At 48.2% G+C, this 20749-nt stretch overlaps 1 protein-coding gene across 4 annotated transcripts in view; it reads left to right on the top strand.

Annotated features, from left to right (window-relative positions):
- The first annotated feature begins 9064 nt into the window (after window positions 1-9064).
- The window catches only part of LOC119396324 (solute carrier organic anion transporter family member 74D), a 192552-nt gene continuing 180867 nt past the window's right edge, over window positions 9065-20749 (top strand). For 3 of the 4 annotated variants that reach the window (XM_049417039.1, XM_037663490.2, XM_037663491.2), the window contains exon 1: window positions 9065-9668. The gene's annotated coding sequence lies outside the window, so the exon portion shown is untranslated. The remainder of the gene's footprint in view (window positions 9669-20749) is intronic. The other variant, XM_037663493.2, reaches the window with a different exon arrangement.

Genomic DNA, 20749 nt, shown 5'->3' on the forward strand with positions numbered 1-20749 from the left:
CTGTTCAAGCTCCTCAGTCGCAGTCCCACCTTTATGCGTAGAAGCGAGACCAGCAGACCGTAATTTTTTTCCGAATGCCACTTTTCGTCAAGGTTGTCGATAACAAAACTCGCTGGGCTTCTGCGTTTGAGGTCAGCAGGAGATGCTGCTTAACTGCTCTCTTTGCAAGATGCGCTTGTGCTTTCTGCCAGACATTTTTTTTTTTTTTTTTTTTGCAGTCCAAAAATCAACGTCTGGTTTCACGTACTTATAGCGTGCACTTGTAGATACCGCAACTTTCGTTCCAGCTGAAGCTGTCAACATGCAAACTTTTGGATCATTTGGTTGAAATGTAAGCGCCCGCGTCGGATCCACGATGCCGATGGACAAGCTTGAAATGGTTTGAAGTGCCGTGGTTGTAGGGCCGGTGGTTCAAATACGTGCTAACTTGCTGCATATTATTAGCTGCGCACATTTCGATCCACATTTTGCAATTGCCGAGCTGTATAAAAAATAGCCAAGAAGTAGCCTAGCCTAATTTTTCTCCCGCCAACGGCCTGAAAAAGTAGCCGATTTGGAGCAAAGTAGTCAAACCTGGCAACCCTGCTCTCGCGTCCCGCACCCACTTACTACTCCATTTGAAAAAAGACGGCGACACGCCACGGATCCGCCTCAAAACACTTGGCTCATAGTCGAGCATTGCAGCATATATCGTCAGCTTCTCGCTAATTGCTTAGCGTAACAACGATTCCAACCAGACCTCCTTGATTCCCACAGTGCGAGATACCTGCCGGTATTTTTAAAGACGATAGTCTTTCTTGGTGAACTTTAACGCAGAAATTTTGGTCTATCTGTCTGTCTGTCTGTCTTTCTGTTCGTCTGTCTGTCACCCGATTCAACCACTCGGCCAAAGTTTAACCACTTGCCGAACGCCGAGCCATCTTGAACTGGTAGCGCCGTTCATACTTGTGAACATTGTCGATCAAAAAGCAAACGTTACACATATCTGAGGCGCAACATCAATACGTAAGTATAAGGTGGTGTGTTCCTTTACTAGAAAATACATAGATACGTAAGACCCTAGTGTTTCTTAGGCTGCGCGGGAAATGCTATAGTGTTTTTTGGGCTGTGCTGCAACTGCGACGCTATGAGCCAGATGCGGCGATTCAACATAGAGGAGGAGGACTCATGCAGTACGGCCGGCAGAAGACTATCGTCTTTCGACGACACTTGAAAACCAGACAAGGAGACGCCGGACAAGGGATAGAAGTGACACACTTCTATCCCTTGTCCGGCGTCTTCTTGACTGGTTTTTGCCTCAGTGTCATGTACCAACTGACCCAGACTTCGACCTTATTGCATTACATTTGCAGCGAAGCACACAGATACGCGGCCAATTTTTCTCTGCCTTCCACCTTCTTTGTGCATGAAATGAAAGTTAAAAATACGAACACATATAGTGTTATTGCAGCATCGAAAAATCACTCAATCGTTACAGACTGTAAAGAGTTTTATGCGAAGGACGAAGTGTCCTGCGTTGGCACATTCCCAAATAAATATTGAAATACGCCACAAATGTAATTTTATATATACAGGAGTATAAACAAGAGCCGATCGCACGTGCTGAGCTCTAGACACCTGATATTCTATTTATTCTCACGGTGCGAATGATGTAATGATGCTAAGCCTGAATTCCAAATTAGAACTGAGGTTCCTTCATCCATTAACGTCGTCAAGCGCTTATCTAAACACAGAGCTCGTCTTCTTCCACGTCAGGACTACCTCGCTCCATGTATATCTTGCCAAGGAAAGCCAGAAGAAACAGGTTTGCGCTCTACCACAATACATATACTCAAAATCGACTCCCACTTTGGCAAACGCATAAGGGTATTCTTTTAGGAACAGCTTACCACTCGCACATAGCTGCTTTTCTTAAAGGGACACTAAAGAGCGAAACGATTTTTCTCATATTAGTAAAGTACTTTTTCACGATACCAAAAACACCACTCTTGCTGCGAGAAGACGCTTAGTATAAGCGAGAAACACACTCAAAAACAAAATGTGGGTGGAGACACCACATTGAAGTTTCCGCACCATTCGCCGTGACGCCACATGTTTTTACGGCGCCTACTAGGGACTATACGTAGTTCCTAATCGGTAAAAATGAAGTACATTGTCCTCTGAGGGGGCCATAGACTTAACATACCAAGCTTGGAGTAATTTTGACGATAAATACACTTTGAAATTCCGTGACGTCACGCGGGGAGATTTCTGCGCGAAACTTAAAAATTAAACTTTGAACTTGATTTTCTCCTCTATTAATAAACCTATGATGGCAAAATTAACGACATTAGAGTTCTCAGAGCACAATTTATCGATCTACAACGATTCATTGTTTCTCTTTAGTGTCCCTTTAACACCCACCTTCAACTGCGTTATCAATGGGGCCGTCAGCTCGGAAAAATCGTTCAAAGAGTCTATCAGAAGCCCCTGATAGGCCGCGCGGAAAATGCTATAGAGTTTTTTGGGCTGTGCTCCAAATGCGACGCTATAAGCCAGATGCGGCGATTCAACATAGAGGAGGAGGACTCATGCAGTACGGCCGGCAGAAGACTATCGTCTTTCAACGACACTTATGGGCTCAACCCCAGTCTACAGTTACTCGAGCCCCTCGTTGTGCGAATCCTCGACGTAATGCTAATGATTTCTCTAGCATTAACTTTAAAATCGACGGTGACTTTCTAGCTGTCCCGTGGGCGTTTCATCCCTGCATGGAAGTTTACTATCGGCCCTTTTGGCTGAGATCATTACGGCTCTCGCATAGTACTCTAATTAGTAAATAGTACTCTAAATCGTTCCGCGTTTTTATAAACACATGCTGTTTCTATGAGAGAGAGAGAAGAAGGGAGACAATGAAATTTTATTCTTAGCAAGCGCAGAGTTCGCCCTCTCCAGTTCTTATATCGCCATGCTGTTTATATCGCTTCATTTTGAAGACCGTGCCTTCTTTGGACGGAACCACCCACTTTTTGTAGCATTGCGTGTGGTGGCGATAACTGTGACATCTGACTGAAATAAATAATTAGAAAACAAAAGAAGAAACAAGAAAATTAGGAAGACAGAACATTCCAAGATATCAAATAATAAAAGTATCAAACACAAAACATATGAAGGAATAAAAACAAAAGGCTATGGGGGCCATTTAATTTTTTTGTCTGTTAACCTTAATTCATTTACAGTTTGTCTCATATTGCGCTTCAATTAAAGCTACAGACACTATGCCTTGCGTGACTTCTTCATGTGTTGGCTTCGTTAGCCGGATAGATAGATAGATAGATAGATAGAACAATAGATAGATGGCCAGAACGGGTGATATCCTGGTGGATAGGCCGTGAATTATAATAGATAGATAGATAGATTTATATTTTTAAATCGCGTTTAGTAACAAAAATAGATAGCGCGAGCGCCAGATAGATAGATAAGCACTTTGTTGATAGATGCTTTTACACGCACCAGAAGAGGCTATTTGAATATAGTTATTGTATCCCGTTTGTTTCTAAAGTAAAAGAATAAAGATATGCGGCGCTGCTTTCGTGGCTTCCATAGAGGCTGCGGCGCATGCGCGCGGCGTCCGGCGGCGTTTCCCGCGATACTCTCGTCTGCTCTCGTCGATCGGACTTTTGAAGATAGCACGCGAGTTTGCGCTGCTGCTCGCAAAATATCGACTTACTGTTCTGTGGAGGATTGCTACCACTTCATGAACAACACTGCTGGTGATCCTACCACTTGTTTCGTTTTCGAACGCTTGGTGGCTTGCTAAAATGTGATAAAGCGACCTGGGGTCAAAGTACTTGGAAGCCCCCCCTATTGTAAAATAATTTAGTAGGCCCGCACCGACTTTGCAAACGTAACTCTTTTTATACTTAGGGCATAACTTGTCACCACTGGGGTATAATCGCATCGCGCTCCCCTCTCACTGTTTGCCCATGTGATATTAAGACTGCATATTCCTGATCGAAAAACTGGATTACAATGTTTTACCGTTCTCCGCGTTACCACTCCGTGATAGAAGCTCTGGCCGGTAAGCTTCCCGTTGCACTCAAGAAAACGGGTACCACAAAAGTTGGTTGTCGGTCCCTTTAACACTTTCCTGTCCGCAGGAAAATAAGCAGTTTTTGGGTGGTCTAGTAAACAATTTTTTTACTGCTACACCAAATGATTCATATTATAATGTAGAGTATCAATTTGTAGCAGAAAGATTGTGCTTTCTAATGGTATTATTTGCAAGCAAACATTTATTAAGAATTTTTTGTAAAAAAATACTTAATGAAAATATTTATAACAAAAACGAGAAAACGCCGTAAAAATATCGATGCTGCTTTGCACCAACGCAACCTAAAAAAAATTCCAAATATACATTTTAAAGAAGAAGGCTATATACAACATTACTGCAAATATGAACTTTCTATCTGTAAAAGGTAATTTTATACAAAAAAAAAATGTTAGCCATGGTGGCTATCGTGCCACCGCACAAAGCAGTTGCGTGATGTGGTGAAGCACAAGTGTGCGGAGAAAACGTTCGTTCTTTGTTCAACTTTCCGTTCTTGATAGCACAGTTTGCAGTTCCTGTATCTTTGTAGCTTCTGGGGCTTGTGCTGTTGATCCTTAGAGGCACTTGTAGCGGGAACAGCTGCAGGAGCCTTTGGATGTTGTTGCTCATCAAGTTCCGGGGCTACTTGACGCACTTTCACCCATCCGTGCTAAAGTCTGATGAATCAAAGTCATCTCCCGAGTCTTCGCTGCTACCACCATCACAAAATTCTGATGCAGACTCATTGGAATCCGTTGAAATTCGCCGTTTCCGAAAGGCAGCTACGCGCGACGTCGACGCCATGTCGGAAACTACGAGCGCTCGTCAAGCGGCGCGATTAAAGGGCGCTTTAAAAATCCCCCCGCGGGCGAAACAAGGAAACACAAAAGCGAAACTAGAAAAATAGTTATCCTTTTATGCGCTGGATAGCGCTAGCTGTCCGTAAGCGCTCCGAACGCTATAAAATGTTTATTGAAACCATCAACAGCATACTGTTGATGAGTATAGGCGCGGACAGGAAAGTGTTAAGCTATGACAAGTTAAAGAATTCACCTACGATTACGATACTGCCTAATGCGAATTCTGAGCGCAGCTTCGTGTTCGGGTAACGCCAACTGTGTATGAAGTTTTGACTATCCGCAGTTGCAGCAATGTAACATTCGTTACATATTGCCACAGAAACTGCCAGCGCTCGAGTGCTAGGCATACCACTCTGTGCATTGCAGGCGTCGCGGACCAAGCGAAACGTCGACAGCCCCGTTACGACAAGCGAAGCCAGCCGCAGTGCACGTGCCAGCCCTGCATGCGCACGAGCTCCGACCGAGGGGCCAGCGCGCGTGACGGAGGAAGAAAGCGAGGTTAGAGGCCAGTGGCTCGTGATATTGGCAGACTTTATGTTCGCTCTTTTTCGTCCTCATTCACGCTATCGGTTACGCCGCCGACACCAACGGCGACGCCGCTGAACGCAGGACGGACACCTAAGAGCTGTGCTCTAATTGTCTTGAACCCCGTAGAGACTGGTTTTGAGAACACAAAAATGCTACTGAGAATACAAAGCAATCCCGACACAGTAAGTCATTGAATGCTTTCGCACAAACTTACTCGCCAATAAAAAAACGTGTACTAAGCTTTCTTCGTTGTCTACAAATGGGTACCCTTCGACATGCTGGCCTATCAAAGTGCCGAGAAAAGATGGCACGCATTTTTGATTTATCAGTAAAGGGCTTTACTGCAAGTTCGGTCACAAAAGGGCAACTCAATTACTCGTCCAGAAAACAACCTTTAGCGGGAAGATTCGTAACCAGCGCAGCTTCGCACAAGGTGTAGGGGTACCAAAAGGTACTTGCTGCCATCTGAGAATTACTTACGGCCATCTTGGATTGAATTCACTGGCATAATTAACGCTTCCCGTGCCAGCGTTAGCCTACTCTCTCCTGTCTGGTGCATGTTTTAACAAAGAAAAGCCTGCTAATAAAAAAAAAATTCGGCAGATCCCATGCATTGTGGGAATCGATTTTATGCGATGCAGTCAACGAGTAGCATGCCTATGAGGCCTTTTTTCGCTTTAAGCAAAGAGTTACGCGGTGGATCGATGTCTGCGTGAATTGAAAAAAATAAATCTGGAGTCTCCCACTTACAGATCTTCATAACGATATCGCGGTGTCGGCACCTGAGAGACTATAAAGTTATACTAAATTCTTTAATTTGTAAGTTGGACGCACTCCCCCCTCTCTTACTCTCTCTCTCTCTCTCTCTCTCTCTCTCCTCTCTCTATATATATATATATATATATATATATATTATATATATATATATATATATATAATATATATAGATATATGTCCCAGCTATCTTTAGCCAAGGGTTAAAAAATACAATATTAGAGGCAGGCGAGTGAAATCAGTTGCAATTGCTGACAGCCACCTTGCGCGCTACAGACAATTTTCTGTCTTGTAATTAACTAATTTGTTAATTAGGACGATTTACTAAATTACTAATATTGACTTTAGGCAAGAATCCTGCTTGCAAAGTTCGAGAGCGTCCTCAAAAACCCCACTGCATTATTTGCGATAAAGAAGTCTCACGTATAACCAGTTTTTCCAAGCTGTAAAGAAAGCCCGCGAATACAAAAAGAACCACGTGACTAGCGGCTCGCGCGCCGCGAGAATGCTGCCCTCAGCCGAGGCTTGAACGAACGAAATCACCTGCGGCCGGGACTCGCCGCTCCGTTGCAGCGGTAGGCCTATAAGTGGGCGGTGGTTTCTTGGCACGTTGCCAGCCAGCTGCGCGCCGTGACAGTGCAAGTTGTAGCGAGCGCGGGCCAAGAAACCACCTTTAATATATCGGCCTACCGCTGCAAAGGAGACGCCGAGTCGCGGCCCGCAGCTGATTTCGTTCGCTCAAACCACGGCTGAGGGCAGCATCCTCACGGCGCGCGAGCGCGGCTAGTCACGTGGTTATTTTGTATTTCGCGGGCTTTCTTTGCAGCTTGGAAAAAATGGTATACGTGAGACTTCTTTATCGCAAATGATGCGATTGGGGTTTCTGAAGGCGCTGTCGAACTTTGCAAACAGCATTTCTTGCCTAAAGTCAATATTAAGCAATTTAGTTAAATCGTCCTAATTAACAAATTAGGTAATTACAAAACAAAAAATTGTCTGTAGTGCACAAGGTGGCTGTCAGCAATTTGCAAGTCATTTCACTCGCCTGCCTCTAATATTGTATTTTTTAACCCTTGGCTAAAGATAGCTGGGACACCCTGTATATACATATATATATATACGAATATATATATACACGTAATTTATGAAGAGTCTGTCTTCGGTTGCCGTAAAATAAATAAGAAAAAGGTATATGCTTCTAAAAAACTGTTTATTTGTGGACGTTTCGATCGGAGACCAATCTTCATCGAGACAAAATTTACTAGGCTTCGATGCGCTTTTACATCGTCGTCCTCCGAGCCGAGAGAGAGACAAAGTAAAAGAAGTAAAAAAAGTAAGCAAAAGAAAAGTAAAAAACAAAATTGAGGAAAAAGAAAACAGAGTCGTGAACAGACAGTTGAGCTGACTTTGTTGGCCTTTCTTTTTTCCAGAAAACACGTGTTGTTAGCATGTCCAGGTATGCGCACGTGGTCTGTTCACGACCCTGTTTTCATTGTCTTCAATTTTTTTTCACTTTTTACTTACTTTTTCTTGAACTTTTTTTTTTACCTTTTCTGTCTCTCTCTCTCGGCTCGGAGGACGATATAAAAGCGCAGTCGGGAACCTGGTAAATTTCGTCTTGAATGAAGAATCGGTCTCTGATCGAAACGTCGAAACAAATAACGTATTTTAGAAAGTCGTGGACCTCTTTCCTAAATATAAAGATATATAGAACGGAGTCCAACGGTTGTGTAAACAACGTGGATCACATGACTATAGCCCGTTACTATAGGGCCGTGGGGCAACATAATATATATATGATATATATTAGATAATAATATTAGTTCTCTCTCTTGGGTCCTCCAGAGCCGAGAGAGAGACAAAGTAAAAGAAGTAATAAAGTAAGCAAAAGAAAAGTAAAAACAAAATTGAGGAAAAGGAAAACAGAGTCGTGAACAGACAGTTAAGCTGACTTTGTTGGCCTTTCTTTTTTCCAGAAAACACGTGTTGTTAGCATGTCCAGGTATGCGCACGTGGTCTGTTCACGACCCTGTTTTCATTGTCTTCAATTTCTTTCACTTTTTACTTACTTTTTCTTGAACTTTTTTTTTTACTTTTTCTGTCTCTCTCTCTCGGCTCGGAGGACGATATAAAAGCGCATCGAAGCCTGGTAAATTTCGTCTTGATGAAGATCGGTCTCTGATCGAAACGTCGACAAATAAAGTTTTTTAGAAGCGTATACCTCTTTCCTATTTATATATATATATATATATATATATATATATATATATATATATATATATATATATAATATATATATATATATATATAATATAATACGGGGAGAGAGAGAGAGAAATGGGGAAGAGCAAGTCGGGCCCCCCGCCCCCTCCGGTAAAATGAAAACTCTCCGCCTATGGATAGATAGATAGATAGATAGATAGATAGATAGATAGATAGATAGATAGATAGATAGATAGATAGATAGATAGATAGATAGATAGATAGATAGATAGATAGATAGATAGATAGATAGATGCCGTCAAAGTATTTATGATTCTCAAAGGAATGCTTCGCATTTAAAATCCCGATTCGCCCAGTTGTATTTCTTCAGTATTAGAAACATCGTTTTCTTGTATCTACCGTCACATGTGCCATGGCGCGTACGGTCGCGCCAGTGTTGCACGCACCACCCGGCGCATCGCTCGAGCGCCTGCGCACCGCAGGGAGACGCGACAGGCGCGACAGTCTGCGGCGCGCGGCAGCCGGCGTCAGGCCCCGGTCGCGCATGCGCCCGGGCCTGTGCTCTCGCTCTCGCGTTGCGACCGTAGCGCCGCCGCACCTCTACCTGGCCGCGTGCGCCATGATGACATCGGCGCCGGCCGCCGCACTCGAGTTCCTCCGGCGGGCAACAACTCTCGCCGATCTGCAGCAGGCAGCGAGCTGCTGCTGCCACCGCACGCCACGCTGCAGCAGGACCGTGCATAGAATACCTCCCTCGATGAACGCGAACACCAAGGCGCTGCGGCGGCCGACGGAGCAGCGCCTCTAGGGACGACCAGGGACGACTTCGTTTTCGCGCGGCGGGCCCCCTGTGTGCGTGCGTGTGTGCGGATTATACAATATTACGGGTTCTCCCCCTTCACCTCCAGCCCTCCTGTCTCGACGCGTCGGCTCCGTGACATCCAGTGGCTGACCTTTTTCGGTTGTTTTCTCGTTTATTTGTGTCGCAATTTCGTCGTTATTCCGTGTAACCGCGCGGCACCCCCCCCCCCCCCCCCCCCGACTCCGACACTGTCTCACTCTCTCGTTGGATTTACTGTGCGTCCACGCCAACGTGCCACGCATCCTGTACGCGCCGCAACTGGATACGCAAACTGTGTGCGTGTGTGCGGTCCCGGAGTTCTGAACGAGACCCGCGTGGCTGGCGACAGCGGCTTTTTTTTACGCCGATAACGGTAAGTCTCACATTTGGCAATGTTTCGTTACGGCTTTTAAACCCTAAGCAAATCGGGCGTGTTCTTTGCGATCGGTGTGGTTTAAGCCGGCGCGTCCGACACGTTTGGCGGGCTGAAAACATTTTGTTGCGCCGTCTCTCCCCAACTATATCGTACTTTTGTTTCGAGCTTATCAACAGGTAAACGTTCTGGTCCCACAGGTAACTACGACAACCTTTCCAGCCGGCGTGTGTAGACCAAACACGTTGCGACGACGCCTTGTTTATTGCCTTCCGTTTGCCCTGCTCCCATTTTCACTACTTGCTGCGTGTGTTCCCTTTCGAGTCACGCCGACACGCCTGCGTGTGTGGATTGGCGCGCTAGCTAGCGGCTGCTAGCAGTGTTTGCAGCCGACCTTGAAAAATGAGCGTGTCGTCAAGGGCTGGCTCGCCGGTTCCCTTTAAAAAAAAGAAAAGAAGTCGCCCCAGTCGGCTCTTCGGGGAGGGCGCCGTTTTCCATCACGTTTTATTTATTCGGCGAAAAGGCGCAGCCGTGTTATGTAGTAGACGGGATAGATCGCGTGCTCCTCCGCAACACCCCCCCCCCCCCCCAAACCATTCCCCCATTATGTACCGTATATACTCGCTTAATGGCTGCAGGTATTTTTTCCGAAATTTGGGGCGAAAACAGCGGGTGCGCCGATTGCACTGAGAATAAGACCCAACCTTTTCTTTTTCGTACATGTTTTCAGCGCTACTTGCCTTTATTGAAGTGCAGTAGTCGCTCGTATTGGGAGAAGCGAAAAATGAACCTTTGTCACCGTCGCGCGCTTGCAAGAATGGCATTCCTCCTCATTAGTCGTAGCATCCTCAATCTCGCCTCTGTCCCAGAATTCTCACACCATACAGTGGATAACACTGCTAGCCTTGTCTAAAATTAACGGTGCGCGAGTAATGTACAGGTAATTTTTAAATATATTTTCTGAAGGGGATTCTTTAACAAAGTTCTGGGTATGGCTATTACATGGTTGCGGCAATTACACAAGTGCATACGGTACCCCTCGTGTTTTTTTTCTTGGCCGTCGACTTCAAGGTCACCGCCGGTTCAGGTGAATGAGCGGCTTGTCTGAAAAAGGAAAGCCTACATCCTATCACGCTATGTGGCACGCGCCCCCCAAAACTGCGAGCAAACCGCGGTACTGGACGTTACGGACGGACGCAACCAGAGTTACTGTATACAGTAACTCTAGAGGCAACTAGCTCTGCGCGCCAAAAAAGTTCCGTCGCACATTCTGAACCTTACCGCCTCGTTCACTTTTCCTGGTCTCCTCAATTTCACTGTTGTCGTGACTTCGTTTCTTTTTTCTAATACGCGATTTACGCTAGTCTGGCTTCTTTCTTTCTTTCTTGTATTTCTTGTCTGTCACGAAGCAACCAACCCCTTGGCCGTTTAATACGCCGCATGTAGTTGTGACATTAACCGATGTTGACGTAATGCGGACGCCGGGGAAACTTGCGACGTGACAAATAAAAAAAGAAAGTGGGGGGTAAGGGGGGGGGGAGGGCGGAAGCTGGATTAGATAGAGGTTTCCGTCGACCGCGGTTGCTCTCCGTGCTTAGTGGCGTGCTTTTTACATTTACATCTCCCTTCACCGCTCTCCCCTGAGTCGCCATTTTGTTAGTATTGCTTCGGTATTATATTTTTTGTTTTTAAATATTTTCGTCATCTTGGCGTTACGTAACTGCCGGATGATGGGGGAGGAGGAAGCGAAAGCGGCGAGACCTGTAGCCGTGAACCTCATTTCGGTCGTGATTTATTGCCCCGTAAAAAACTCGCCAGGCATTCTTTCCCGGTGGGTAGGTCGCGTCTCCCGTAGATCTCAGTGGATGGCCCGTGTGTACATAGGTACGGATTTGCCGAGGAGCGCTCTCTTCCCGTGGGGCTGCGCTGTTTTGTTTGTGTGTTGTCTGCGTGTGTCGTGGCGCTGAGGATAAGCGAAGTGTTTTCTGTTTCGTTCTGGCGCGCGCGCGCTTTCCGGTCGGAAGCGCAGGGCGTGTTGTCGGACCCCCCAGCTTGTTCGGTTGAATAATCGCCGACTGGCTCGTACAGCACAGCCAGCAAACCCGAAGTCCTCCTACGTAGCTTTTGTAAACAAACATGGCTCGTAACGATTTTGGTTATTACAATTTTTTTTACTGCCATCTTCGCAGATTTAGAGTTAGCTAACGTCGTGGCGTTCCTTTGCGTGCAAATAGGATGAACAATAAGCGGTACATGCGCAACACTACGCAAGTGTATGTATGCTTGCTATATGACTAGATTCAGGGGTTTAGCTTGGATTCTAAATCGAGGTGGGGGGCGGGAGGTGTGTGTGTTTGCATAGACCACTGACTTTCCTAATGATTACTGCAGCTCTTCGCCTAATTACTTAAGCGAACTACAGATGCGACCTTCTTCTTACACTTTTCCAACAGTTGAATTTCTCTCGTCTCTGGTTGGCGTGTACTAGATTCCACGCGCTCGTGTAAAAAAGCGCGACAGTGGAGGATCGGGGCAAACCTATTAACTGTTTCGAGTGGAGCGAGCACTAAGCTAGCGGCTTTAAAAGGAGAAAAAAAAAAAAAGCGGAAGCAAGAAAACGACGAAGCCCACGTGCGGCTGCAATCACGAAGCCGCTTCTTTGTGCGGGGGAGAGTTCGGCAGTAAAAGAAGGCGGCGGCTAGCCTTGGTCGCTAATCCAGTTCATTTTCTCTCTTCTTTTTGTTGCAATCTGGCGCGCCTTGGAAGTAGAGCGTGGCGATGTGGAGTCGAGAGTTGGCAGGGGAGGGGGGGGGGGGGGGGCTAGTCGATTGGCGGGGATGGATGAAGGTCAGGGGCTTGCGGACAGAGCGGCGGATGGCCGCTTCCACCCCCGCCTCCTCTACTTGCCCCCCTCCGCGCTTACGGCACCGTCTATCGGCTGGCGGTCGAAGGAGAGGGGTTGTGCAATGCCACACGCTCCGTAGCGTAGCGAGTGTGCCAGTGCGCGGTATCTGTGTAATACGATGCACTGGCTTGGGCGTTGAAGGGACCGACAACTGCACAGAACGTGTGATTGGATAGATCCTGGTGTAAATGAAAAAGAAAGAAAGAAAAATAAATAAAGAAAGAAAAACGTGAATTATTGTGACAGATTGAAGCATCCTTTTCATGTCTGAGTAGGATCTATATTGTTGCGTTTAAAATTCACAAAAAGCCGGCATGTCCCGCAGCCTAGCTGAAGATTCTTGAAGCTGGAGTATGGAGTCGTTCACTTTGCCGTATTGCTGTACATAGTCTGATGCCTTCATATGCGACCACATTTAGTGCTCAAAATTAGCGTGTGTACATTATTATCCATCCCCGCTCTATTCTGCGCTGCTTGTAAGGTAAAAGGAGTTGCACGCTGAGAAGCGGCGCTGCATTCGAGGCAACTGGTGGAACATGTGCCGCTGCAAATGCGCACAGTCACAAGGCCGCGGACGCCCCCACTGATGTTTGATATAAGACACTGTGGCACCGGCATTCCTCTCAGAAAGAAAGAAATATATCGAGCAAGGAGCCACATACATACGTACGTACGTACAAACAAACATACATACAGGAGGCACTGTACATACATACATACATACATACATGCATGCATGCATGCATGCATACAGACATACATACATACATACATACATACATACATACATACATACATACATACATACATACATACATACATACATACATACATACATACATACATACATACATACATACATACATACATACATACCCACAAATAAGGAAAGTCGGACCTACTACGCGAATTTAGATCGTTGTTTCCGTAAAACTTGCTCCGGTCGGTTAAAGCCAACGGTGCTTGTGTCCAGAGCACCATGCATCTCGGTCTGGTCCGACTGTCGTTTGGCTTGTGGTATTGCTACAAGTATAGTCGAGACTTCCAGCTTGACGTGCGTGCAGGGTTTCGATGGCCTTAGTGGTCTAGCAAGAATGGTCCAGGAGCCACTATGCTAGTAAACGACCCAATGGCTGACTAGCCACGTCTAGTGGTTAATGGTGCTCGACTACAGACCCGGAGCTCGCGCGATCGAATCCCGGCCGCGGCGGCTGCATTTAAATGGAAGAGATAGGCTAGAGGCCCGTGCTCTTAGATTTAGGTGCAGGTTAAAGAACCCCAGGTGATCGAAATTTCTGGAGCCCTTCACTACGGCGTCTCTTATAATCATATCGTGGTTTTGGGACGTTAAACCCCATTAAATAGTGTTAGCCAATAGCTGAATTTCAGTTCCCAGTGTACCATCATGTGCTTTTGACGCGATCGACCAGTCCGTCAATCGAACAAACAAGCTAAGAAACCGGTTTTTTTTTCTTTTGTAAACGTTTTCTACTGTTTGCTTATTGGCTGGGATTAATGGTGCTCTGCTGACTTTTATGGATCAAACGGATCTGGCCACCCGTTTATAGACGTTTTCTTTTTCGTGTTTTTACTTATTTTGTCCAAGTCCTCGTCTTTTTTTTTGTTCTTTTTCTCTCCTTCAATATTCCTTTCCGCTGTCTATTCCCTCCTCCCGAAAGAGTAGGCAGGAGTTGTGTCCCTCTGTATAGGTAACTGTTGTCTGCCTGCTCTCTCCCTCTTTTCTGTGTATGCAGATCAGATAATAATAAGAACAATAAAATTAATGGGGATTCAGTGCAAGGTTTTTGTTGGGGGAGCTCGAGGCGTCTGGCGTACGTGACTCCCGAGAGTTCTACTCGGGAATGGGCACGGAGCTTATCAGGCGCGCCGGGGTCCGCTGTGACGCAACAACCTGCGCGCGCACCGCTCTCCCACGAGACTGGAAAGACAAAGGAAGCGGCGAGGCGCGCGACGCGAGCGATGGCGGAGAAAGAAAGTGGGAGAAAGAGAGAGAGAGAGGAGGGGGTGCGCCGGTGGCCCCCCCTTCGTGAATGATGGAGACGGACAGCCGTGATAAATGGATGGCGAGTGTCCAGCCGTCTCCTCCAACGCCGTTCGTTGGCATTTGGTTGCTCCCGTGAACGCGCCGTCTTTTTCGTTCTCGAACTTTTCATTTGTCAGGGCTGGCGTTGTTGTTAAATGTTGCCTCGGAGATTCTCGCACTACGTTAGAGCAGGTTCCTCTAATGCATATCGCAGATCTAATGCATATCTAATGCATATCGCAGAAGCCAACGACGGGCAGAAAGACGGAGTCCAACGGTTGTGTAAACAACGTGGATCACATGACTATAGCCCGTTACTATAGGCCGGGGGGGCAACACACACACACACACACACACACACACACACACACACACACACCACACACACACACACACACACCACACATATATATATATATATATATATATATATATATTGTGGCGAAGCAATTGGTACTGTTAAACGGTTGCGTTCTCCAGCGGCTCCTAGTGGGTCGTCCTCTTGTAAACGCCGCTTGCTCTCGGAGCCCGTGCTTTGGCCTGGACTGTCGCCATAGCAAATTGTCGCCGCAGAACGCCGGGTCATTAACGAGCAAGTGGACGATATGCTTCGCCGCGATGTTATTCGACCCTCGGACAGCCCATGGGCCTCTCCCGTTGTTCTCGTTGCGAAGAAGGACGGTTCCGTGCGGTTCTGTGTGGACTACCGACGGCTCAACAAGATCACTCGCAAGGATGTTTATCCGCTGCCGCGAATCGACGACGCGATTGACAGCCTGCAAGGAGCCGGATTCTTTTCGTCTCTTGATTTACGCTCGGGGTACTGGCAAGTACCCATGGCGGATGACGCTCGACCGAAGACAGCCTTTGTCACGCCCGACGGCTTGTACGAGTTCAACGTCATGCCGTTTGGTCTGTGTAATGCGCCCGCGACCTTCGAGCGCATGATGGACACCGTTCTGCGCAACTTGAAATGGCACACGTGCTTGTGTTACCTCGACGACGTCGTGGTTTTCGCTCCGGACTTCTCCACGCATCTCCAACGTCTGCGGCATGTTTTGACGCGTTTGCGCAACGCCGGCCTCCAACTGAATCTGAAGAAGTGCCGATTTGCAGCACGGCAGCTGACAATCCTCGGCTACGTCGTGTCCAAGGACGGAATCCTTCCTGATCCGGCCAAGCTTCGGGCCGTGGCCGAATTTCCCAAACCTACGACCGTAAAAGAACTGCGCAGTTTCGTAGGACTGTGTTCGTACTTTCGACGCTTCATACGAAACTTTGCCACCATCATATCGCCGCTGACGAAGCTCCTTGGAAGTAACGGACCCCTAAATTCGTGGTCGTCCGAGTGTGACTACGCGTTCGCAAAGCTCCGTCGTTTGCTGACGTCTCCTCCCATCCTACGCCACTACGATCCTGCGGCCCCAACGGAGGTACACACGGACGCCAGCGGTGTAGGCCTCGGTGCTGTCCTTGCGCAGCGCAAACCAGTGTTCCCCGAATATGTCGTGGCATACGCAAGCCGTACGCTTACCAGAGCCGAGACCAATTACACAGTCACGGAAAAAGAGTGCCTGGCGATCATATGGGCCCTTACAAAGTTTAGACCTTATTTGTATGGTCGCCCATTTGATGTCGTCACCGACCATCATGCACTATGCTGGCTGTCGTCACTGAAGGATCCCTCAGGCCGTCTCGCCCGCTGGGCACTTCGCCTGCAGGACTACGACATCCGCGTGCTGTACCGCAACGGACGCCAGCATGCTGACGCCGACGCCCTCTCGCGTTCTCCCTTGCCTGACGACAATGCCCCCTGCTCAGTATCTCACATGGCTGTTGCTTCAATCAACGTTCACACCATCGCTACCGAACAGCGCAAGGATAAATGGATCACCTCGCTGATCGACTTGCTCACTGATCCGTCGGCAACACCATCCACTCGCGCGTTGCGTCGTCAAGCCCACCATTTCGCCGTTCGTGACGACCTCCTGCACCGACGCAATTACAACGCCGACGGCCGCCAGTGGCTACTAGTAATACCCCGCAGTCTGCGTTCTGAAATATGCGAAGCCTTCCACTCTGACCCGCAATGCGCGCACTCTGGGCTATCCAAAACTTACCACCGCATACGACAACGATACTTCTGGCGTGGGATGTACCGCTACGTGCAGAAGTTCGTTCGCTCCTGCCTCGATTGCCAACGTCGAAAACCTGCAACGCACGTGTCGCCAGCAGGTCTACAACCATTACCTTGCCCTAACCGTCCGTTTGGGCGCGTGGGCATCGATTTGTATGGACCGCTTCCTCTGACTTCGGCTGGTAACCGCTGGGCCATCGTCGCTGTTGACCATCTAACGCGATACGCCGAAACCGCCGCCCTCCCAGCGGCTACAGCGCGCGATGTTGCCTCCTTCCTACTACACAGATTCATACTGCGTCACGGTCCACCCCAAGAGCTTCTCAGCGATCGAGGCCGTGTCTTCTTATCGGAAGTCGTGGAAGCCATTCTGAAAGAGTACCATGCTGTTCACCGCAAAACTACTGCTTACCACCCGCAGACGAATGGCCTAACCGAACGCTTTAACCGCACGCTCGGCGACATGCTGTCAATGTACGTCGCCGCTGATCACACCAATTGGGATGCCATTCTGCCCTTCGTCACCTACGCCTATAATACCGCCCCTCAGAGCACTACTGGTTTTTCACCGTTCTTCTTACTGTACGGAAGGCACCCGTCGCACACCATCGACACGATACTTCCATACAAGCCGGATCCATCTGAGTGTGCGCCTATTTCTGACACAGCCAGGCTTGCTGAAGAGTGTCGCGAGCTTGCCAAGACATTTACGACGCAGGAACAAGAGCTGCAGAAGAGCATTCGCGACAGCACCACCACTTCTGAGCCCACGTTCCTCCCTGGAGCGCTCGTATGGCTCTCGGTCCCTAGCACTGCAAGTGGCCTCTCTTCAAAACTGCTGCCGAAATACGAAGGCCCATACCGGGTCGTCGAGCGCACATCCCCGGTCAACTACTTGATCGAACCCATCGAACCAGCTTCGGACATGCGCCGTCGAGGGCGCGACATAGTCAACGTGGAGCGCCTCAAGGCCTACTATGACCCACTCATAGTGACGAGCTGTTAGGTCGCCGGACGGCTCCCTTTTCGTACCCGGGGTAATTGTGGCGAAGCAATTGGTACTGTTAAACGGTTGCGTTCTCCAGCGGCTCCTAGTGGGTCGTCCTCTTGTAAACGCCGCTCGCTCTCGGAGCCCGTGCTTTGGCCTGGACTGTCGCCATAGCAAATTGTCGCTGAGTCCCGTCCAATAAACCGCTTAACAATATATATATATATATATATATATATATATATATATATATATATATATACTTGGGGGCTGTAAGGTTGTGCGTGTAAATCCCTGACCGTGTTGCAGCTCATATTTAGCGCGACTGCACATTCACGTGTGACCTGCGCGCTAAACAACTATACGGCGCGGTCAGCGGGGCTTTCCTCTTTGTCAGTCTCGCGGTATTCCTTTGTTTAACTCGGCGCTGCGTTCAGGTGCGCGGGCGCCCACATTCGCAGAGGAAAGCATGGTACGCGTCATGTTTTATATACTTAGTACGAGACGGCGGCGCGCGACACGCTGTTTTTATCTCGTCGCCGTCAAGCTTCTTTTTTCGTGACTCGCAGCTGCGTTATATGCTCAACGAGGCGCGTTGTTTCTCTACATGCAAGCGTATATGTATACGTATACGCACCGCTGTCGTCGGGTGTTTTTCCGCGCGGAGGAATGTGCGCGGTGCGTGTTTCGGCAGCGACGATTGCGATGACATTTTACGGGGACTCCCTCCTCTCATTGGTGAGTGTGGCGGCAGGTGTCATCTCGACGGCTGCATGTGACGTCGGCGGGAGAGCTCGGTCGCCTGCTGTGACGCCGCCGTGAAAGCCACGACGATATTTGCGGGAGAAGCAAAACAAACAAACAAACAAACAAAGCAACAACGAAGGAAGCCTGTACGACAGGAAGGTACGGTACAGCCGAAGCCCATCCCCAGCATCCTCCCTCCGATCCTCACGGGCTTACCCAGAACATGCAGCTCAGGCTCTTGTCCACAAAGCAAGCGCTATATAAGGTACTCGTCACACCGGACGTTTTGAGGTTTAGAGCAGGTGGAGAGGTACATAACACAAGATTACGCCATTCGCCACGGTGGTCTATGTCGTGGTTATGGCGCTATACCCTGCTGACCCGAAGGTCGCAGGATCGAATCCCGGCCGTGGCGGCGGCATTTCGATGGAGGCGAAATGCTTCTGGCCCGTTTACTTAGATGTAGGTGCGTGCACGTTAAAGAACACCAGATGGCCGAAATTTCCGGAACCCTCGTCCCTCGTAATTATATATTGTAGATTTGGGACGTAAAATTCCATCAATTATATATAATTATTGTTAACACAAAAGTACGCAGGGTATGCGCAAGAGCAACAGCCAACGTTGATGTCAGGGATACCGAAGCGGTGTTCCGAGTGGTTACAGCGTTTGCCTTCAATGCAGGAGCTGTTCCGCATGGGTTCGATTACCGGTGCCGCCGTGCGCACACCTATTTTTCCAATGGAGAGATTCACTCCGGTCTGGCGCTTGGTGTTGTGGCTATTCACGTCTCGATCAGGTGGCCTCTTTTTCCCGCTCTCTACTTTCATTCCGTTTCCCCATCGCCCCATAAGACGCTGCGCCGTGATATGCCTTGATCTGCCGTGATATGCCTTGATCTGGTACTAACCTGGAAGCCACGTACCAGCCTTAGGCGCAAGCATTTTATAGACCTCTCAAAGTGACGTCATGGTACGACCACTGTGTCGAACCACATGCATTTATAATTGATGGTATGTTTGCCTTCGCTGAGAAGGCAGACATCATTCCCTTCACCTGATATCATATTCAATCAATCAATCAGTCAATCAATAAACGTCTCTTGCTTTTCTCTCGAACCGCTTCCCGCAATTCTCCTTGGATCCTTGGCCACGTGTGTTCCCAATACGTATTTTGTGCCGGAGAAGACGTAAACGAAAGTCTTTTAGCAAACTGTACGCGGCAGTTGCCATAATTGGGCCTATACCGTACCACGGTATACGGAATACTGTTCCGTTTGCGCCGCATCGTCACGCCTTGGGCGCCGCACGTGGGATTCCCTAACGTATTTCGAAATGGCCAATGGAGAAGCGTCCGTAGCGCACTTGCTTAGCTGCCTGACAGGCAGAACTGACCAATAAGGGAGGATCAACACGTACTCAGTACGGTATAGGCGCCCACTATCCCGAAAGTAATGCCCCTTCCGCTCACCTGTATAATGCGGTACAATGAGTATTCTTGTCCGAATTCACCAGCATATTGCCAACCAGTGGCGTAAGTCCTGAAAAACCACACATCTCGTCATGGCGGCCATCTTGTTTTAATTTTTATTAATATTAAAATCATGCTTTGAAATAAAATTTAAAAAAAAGCAAGCATGGGTTCCCAGCTTGTGCAATTGCGTTGCTCTACTGAATCTTCCCCGAAAGCGGTCGAGCGGCAGTTGCAATTTCAATAGTCTCACACAGCTGAGGGGTACTGAGCACAGGCCTGCTCATTACAAAATAAACAGGCATTAACAAAAAAAATGTTGATTGCACTATACTTAGCTCTCGAGGAGTTAAAATGTATAACGTTTGAAAGATAAATCTCAAAGGGGGACACTTGCAAGGGGTGCCCCCCCCGCCCCCCCAGCCTGGACATAAGAAGGGTCAGGACTCCCCCCCTCCCCGGGAATAACGCCAGTGTAACCAACACTGTCTAGTCAGCTTGAATTTGCTATATGTCGTTTGATATCGGCTAATGATGGCTCGATCACGGCCGTATGAGCAGCAGCGGCTCAGCCAGCAGGTCAACACAGCAGGTACGCACTCGCTCGCTTGCTCGCGACAGACAGCGATCCTCACGCACCTGCAGCCTGCCGACAGGCGCAGCAGTCGGTGCATGCACTGTGAGCACTCGCGCCTGTCGCGTTTCCCGGCCTGGCTTTTGGAGGGCGCCGGCCCGCCGCCGACACGCGCACGGTTGTTTGTAAACAAGCGTGCAACGACTCCATCCCCGC

Source organism: Rhipicephalus sanguineus, chromosome 6, assembly GCF_013339695.2.
Source record: "Rhipicephalus sanguineus isolate Rsan-2018 chromosome 6, BIME_Rsan_1.4, whole genome shotgun sequence".
NCBI lineage: Eukaryota > Metazoa > Arthropoda > Arachnida > Ixodida > Ixodidae > Rhipicephalus > Rhipicephalus sanguineus.